This window comes from Mytilus edulis, unplaced genomic scaffold (assembly GCF_963676685.1).
Source record: "Mytilus edulis unplaced genomic scaffold, xbMytEdul2.2 SCAFFOLD_1232, whole genome shotgun sequence".
NCBI lineage: Eukaryota > Metazoa > Mollusca > Bivalvia > Mytilida > Mytilidae > Mytilus > Mytilus edulis.
Window position 1 is genome coordinate 19,792 of NW_027268521.1, and position 6,931 is coordinate 26,722.

General features: G+C 28.7%; 1 long non-coding RNA gene across 1 annotated transcript; it reads left to right on the forward strand.

Moving 5' to 3' along the window:
* Positions 1-3,555: 3,555 nt before the first annotated feature.
* Positions 3,556-5,656, forward strand: LOC139507622 (uncharacterized). The gene is made up of 3 exons (XR_011660772.1): positions 3,556-3,614; positions 4,851-4,993; positions 5,404-5,656. It is a non-coding gene; the product is annotated as an uncharacterized lncRNA (long non-coding RNA).
* The last annotated feature ends 1,275 nt before the right edge of the window (positions 5,657-6,931 follow it).

Sequence of the window (6,931 nt, forward strand, 5' to 3'; positions counted from 1 at the left end):
CTTTTTACCCAAAGTTCTATTTTTAGACATGTTGGTCATCTTGATTATTGGGCGGGGTCATCGGATATTTTTTCGAAGCTAGATACCTTAAGGATGATTGTGCCAGTAGTTTCAGAGGAGAATATTTTTGTAAAATTGTCGTCGACGAAGGATACCTAGTGATGAGTAAATCTCAGTTAGTCCTCTGAGCCAGGTGTGCTAAAATAGCAAAACGGAAAAAAGGCAACAGACAAAAAGCAAAAGTGTTGGACAAAAAGCAAAATTATCGGACAAAAAGCGAAACGGACAAAAAGCAACGGACAAAGAGCAAAAGTGTCGGACAAAAGCAAAATTATCGGACAAAAAGCAAAAGAGGACAAAAAGCAAATTGCGGACAAAAAGCACTGTATCAAACGACAAATTTTGAATTTTATTTAAGTACAAACATGTAATTACATTGATTAATTTATTGAGATAACAAGTCTAATACGACAGTAATATCAAAATACAGCACCAAACACTTTATTTGTGTCTCAATATTTTAGCTACATGTATGTTTATTAGGACCTGCCTTTCTGTATGATGTTAACCATTTTTGTTTTCAATAATCACCCAACTAGTTGTTTACTTGGAGTTTATGTCACATGTCAAAATATTTGCCTTGAAGAAGTTATTAGATCGATTTAGCAAACTATAGAAATAATTTAAGAGTTAAAATATTTTTTACTATATATCGCAGTTTCTTAATCAGATAATTCTAACAAGATCTATATCTTGAAAATTTTAAATATTGATAGCAAGAAAATAACTCTAATAAATAAAAACCTGACGTTTAACAACAAATAACTCCTGAGATCAGTAAACACATTAATAGGTATAAACATAATTATATATATATATATATATAAATCAACTTATCTCAAAAGGAAGCATTTTCACTTTATGTATTTATGAAAAATACAAAAAAAGAGCTGCCAATTAGTCCCATCAGAAATGAAATTGCACATGGCATAAACTTCTGCAAATCAGCTTTTAATTACCATGTCGTATGTTCAGCGCATTAGAGTAGTTTTATTTTATTTTTATATAGGGCGCTTTATAATTTTCCATAATCATAATTATTTTTTTTTTTAACAACATAATAATTTTATTCATCAAATATTGCTTGTTACAAAAACTATCAAGATTCCAAGCTTCTCTTGATGTACCCTGTTACACTCCACTGACTACCCAGGGAATAATCAGCTGATTAGATATACATTTATACATTTTATTAGCTATATAGATACAGTTACTGTAAAATAACATTACTATAAAATTATTCATATGTTATGTTATTTTTAATTTTTAATAACATTGGACTTATTATCTTATCTCTATTTGTGTCTACTCTCTTATTAAATTCATTCACAAAAATTCTGTAGACATCTATATTTTTTGTTTTCTGTTCAGATACATAGTATGTCTTATATATACGAAAAAACTAAGTATTGTAATTAAAAAATTGATGGAGAAATACTTGTTGTCTGTGATTTTGTACCCAAATATTAGGTGTTGTAGTTTTATCACAAAATCTATATTACATCTTATAAGGAGGTCATCTATTTGTTGCCAAAATCTTGTCAAATAAGAACACTTAAAAAAATAATGATTATAGTCTTCTTCTAGGTTACAAAAATTACACATATTATTGTTAGTTATTTTCCATTGTGATAGAAGCTTTTTTGTTGGTACAATAAATTGTAGCAATTCCATCTGAAAATTTTTAATTTATTTTCAGTTAAAAGTTTAAAATAAAATTATATAATGACCTCATATTTGGAGCTTCTTTCATTGATAAAACTTTAAGCCACTTGTTTATCCCTATTGATAATCATAATTATTAGCTTTAGACGTTTGTGCAAAAACGTGATGGCAAGACTTGACATCAAAAGAATAAAATATCATCCCTGAAATTTCTTGGATTTTGAAATTTTAATTTTTTCATTATACATTATTTATGCCTCAATTTAAGACACAATTCTTAACATTATAAATTACTAGTATACTTGTCAATATATTACTATATATTGCAAGCCCCACAATATTATATAATCACAAAACTGAATTAAAACATTAAAGGAACATTTAGATAAATTCAATAAATATTATTTTTTAATCGTCTTTGGAAATCCAGTACAAAATATGTAGTTATGTTTTTATCTTCGCATCACAAAAATTTTTGTGGCATATCTGTCAACAAAAAATATACGACTTAGATTGATCAGAAGTATATTTAATTGTTCAATACTGACGATTAATGATTTTTTTTTATTAAAGGTAGACAAGGATTTCAAATAATCAAAATCAAACCAAATTACACGATAGTGAAGAGCAACATGCTACGAAGTAAAATAAGAATAACCATCTTTTTACATATTTATTATGTGTTGTAAATTAAAAACAAAGGTAACGTAGGTTAATTTTTTTTTATCATGACAATATTATTTGATGTGCATATTTTGATATGTACAAATTGCATCTAGTCCTTTGAATTCAGTTTGATGCATAGTGGTAATGGCAGATAATGATCGTGGGTATGTGAACGAAACATATGCTCATGACTAGAATATACAAAAAACAATGTAGATATTTTATATAATAGATAAAAGAAAGGCCGACATAGTTAGTTGCACTATTACTAACCAATTCTATACTAATATTCTATGTAATTGTTAATAAAAATAACACACTAGAAATCTAATCTTGTATCTAATTTTTAGAATTTTACCTCTGACGTTACTGTTTGTCGCTTTGATCCGTTTAGTGTTACAGACACACACTTCGTAATTCTATAAAACTGTTTTTGTGTACTGTCCTATATTACCTTAGTTATTCGTTGTTATTCTGTGATTAACATGTTGAAAGAATGTACTATTATAATATTCATTTATGTATTTCTCTTTGGTGTTTTTGCATTTATTTGTACTCTGCTCCCGTCATGTAATGTTGCCATTTAAGCGGTATATTTGAATTGCCAAAAACCACGAAGGCTTTGCTAGCCACAAGTACAGGTTAAAGCCCACAATTTTTCTTAAAATGTCCTGTACTAAGTCAGGAATATGGCAGTTGTTATCTAATTGTCCGTTTCTACGCATGTTGATTTTTATTTGTTTTTGTTGCACTTCTCTGTTCTGTTATTTCCTCTTATAGTTGATATACTTCCCATGGTTTCCTTTTTCTCTCAATCAATTTATGGCTTATGAACAGCGGTATACTACTGTTGCTTTTATTTACAACATACTTTGTCAGCTATCACACCATTTTTATTAAGGGTACGAAATTGAGGGCGTTGTATATCATATATTTCGAATGCGCATCTACAAACATAACCAAACAGATTGAAATATTTAGATATAGTGTCCAGTTTTGATATCAATACATAATTGACAGGTGCCATAATCATTTAAAACGTTTAAAATTCGTTGAAAACATTTAAAGTTCCTTGAAAGAATGGTTCAAAGTTCATTACATTTAATTGGCTGATTGTTGGTAACCATTGGTTTGCTTTAAACACTATATAAAGGTGAAATGGCCCAGAGAAATCATTGGAAACATGAAATTCAGCAGTAGTTTCATATGTCTTCTCTTGTTGGGTAAGTTTTGGACATGGGAATGGTAATGGAAAATACTTTTCAATTTTTATCATTTGAAAAACAAACAAACACATTAAAATCTAAACAATTTTTATTTTTTATGTTGAATTGCAACAGATCAACTAATAATTTAAGCAAGGTATGCAAAACTTTTATGAGGGAATCAATTATGTATAACTACTTCTTTGTTTTTTGAAACATTTTTTAAAACTAAACGAAAAGTAGACGATCAAAAAGAATATCTAACTATTAAATTAAAAGAAGAACTAAAGACCTAAATTCTTAAGAATTAACATTAATGATACCAATTTTTTATACATCAGATGCACATTTAGACAAATATGTATCTTGAGTGGTCAAAACTACGATAGTCGAAAATCCGCAGAATATTTAAAAAAAAAAAGAAAAGAAAAACTCATAAACCAAATTCGAACAGGGAATCAATGTTGGTATTAGGGAGATATATTCCTTATTTCTAAATAATTTACAAAATTTTGTAACAGCAAATTGTTATAACAATAAATTCGCGTTTTTTTGGCTGGTGATACCTTTTCGGTATTATCTGTCCACCATCAGAGGTATCGATCCAGTGGTAGTAATATATGAAAACTATTTGTAATAGCTATGTATAAATGTTAAGTAGCTATGCTGGGATTTTTTTTTATAAATTGAACATCTGTACATGTGTCATTTGTAATTTTTTTTGTTTCTTTTCATTTGTTTTGATATTTTGATTTTGAAGTCTACAGTTTTTAATTGTTTGTGAAGTTATTTTTAATCACCAAACAAGTTTGGTGATCTACAGGGACCACACCTTCAAGTTTGGAAAACGACACATTGGATAATAGACTTACCACAAGCAATCGTTGATATGTCACGTGACTTATCAACGATTGGTTGTTAATTGCCTTATAGGAACGTTATGCACATGCGTGGGTGGTGTCAATTATGTGGTCAAAATAATGAAAACGCAATTATATATACATGATGTAACTTGAGCTCATTCTCATCTGTTGTTGGAAAAAAGCCAAAACACTTTTGGCTGAAAGTCAAACAGCTCAAGTTAGAAACTTTTTAGCTATTCTTAAATTGAACGACGCATTTAAACAACTCAATACTCAGTGTCAAGTGACATTGAAAACAAAATATTTTGGAACTATTACCAATACAACTTTGATAAAATTCAAACCGAATGACATTACGCTTTACTTTAACATGTTTATTATTTTATTTTAGGTATATGTGCAGCAAGTGATACGTGTTATAAGTATAACACTTATTATAGTACATATTACACGACATACTGTAATGGGGTACTGTGCAGGTCCCCTTGGCTCAGAGTACTGTTTGTACTACTACTATGACGATGGAGGAGGCGGGTAAATGCATATTTATAATTTGACAACTGATGATAATTTTATGTGTTTTTTTTCAATTATTAAATCTTCTGTTGTTTTTATGTGAAGTTCATCTGACATTGCATAATACTGAATTTTCATACGGTTTTTAGGAAAAATAGTAATAACGTTTACCCAATAGATGACATTCAATCCAAAATCAATTCTTAAATTCGAGGCACAATCTAAGCAATGACATATATCGGGATCTGTATGGTGACGTTATCATTTCAAAAATGAAAGTAAAATGTACAAACAATACAATTGCAAGTGTTAGTAAACATTTGGAATGCATATTCGAAAAAAACATTACAGAATGAACTCCTACGTGAAAATTTCATGAGCTTATATATGTTTTTTGTTTATTTTGATATTTTTTTTTATCGTTTTAGGAATGCAAGTATAACCATCGGTGCGTCAGTGGCGGTTCGATTGGAGGACTTGTGTTTTTATGCCTTTGTTTTTGTGTATGTGCTAAGAAATAAGTTGTTTTACGGACCATCTGTATATAGTAAAATAGATATTTATATGTTAGATATCCTTTGTATGTGTGATATCCTTTGTATTTTCAAATGTAGATTTAATATATATTTCTTTTTTGTATTTTTAGTTTGTTTTCAGTATTGTTGTTTATAAAAAAATCTTTATGGATCTGTTAACCTTATTATGTAGTAAAATAGTATTACTTTGTTTGTAGAATTCAATTAAAAGATTAATAAATAAATAAAATTATGATCTCATACGTATAATAGTAGCAAGCAATTTAATCATTAATTACTGCATCGCAATTTAGAAATTAAATAGTGTTATTTGAGATCTTTCAGCATCTTAAGGATACAATAGTCTACCGATGTTCTAATCGCAGAACTCTAATTAAGATTGTGCATTTGAATCATTAAAGAAATATGATATACTTCAAAGGAGAAAAGTATATATTTATAGAAGAACACAGAGAAAAACACTATATTTTCGAACATAAAAGGTATCGCAATTGATTAATTTAAGTGAATATTTAATAGTAGTTTTTAAAATTTTGCAGATAATTTGCAACGTATTTAAACATATCGATTACATTTAAATTGTTCGGTATTGGAACTTTTATTAAGTCTGATTACCCAATGCACTTATGGTGAGCCTGTGTATGTAGTGATCAACTTCCTCAAAACACCCAAAATTCAAAAAAAAAGTATTCCATAATATAATCATAGATTTTTTTTCAATACTTAATTTAACCATATATTTACTATAAAAATATATTTGATGTGATGTGTGATGCATACATAATAAGATGTTATACCTTATCTGGCGACGCTTATGATCTCATTGGAAAGCTACTTTCTAGATTCCAATGTTTGTCTGTTGTTCAAACGAGCATCTGCGGTTGAAGTCATAAAACTTTGCTCAGTGCTCGGAGCACAAAAATCATGCTTGAAACATGAAATCCAGCATTCTTTAGTTTTCTATGTTGTGTCATGTGTACTATTGTTTGTCTGTTTGTTTTTTTCATTTTTAGCCATGGCGTTGTCAGTTTGTTTTCGATTTATGAGTTTGACTGTCCCTTTGGTATCTTTCGTCCCTCTTTCATTAGTTTATTTTGAAGCATGAATACAAAAAACTGAATCGAAAGTTTTATGACTTCAATGCTTAATTATAGAAAAGGTATCTTCTATGAGTTTTTATTAAAACCTGATACTGCAGGTGAATGTTTCGCCACTGAGGGTACATATATTACCAGCCCAGAAATCAAACAAATAAACAAATATGGCTATCAATACAACTAAAAAACTACTCTGAGTACAGACTAACTTATGTAGTTCGAAAAATTTTAAGGCCTGGCATCCACTTAATATATAAAAATTAAATGCATTTTGTGATTTCGGAAGATAAAATCTTTTTTAGGATTTTAATGGGTATTTTTTC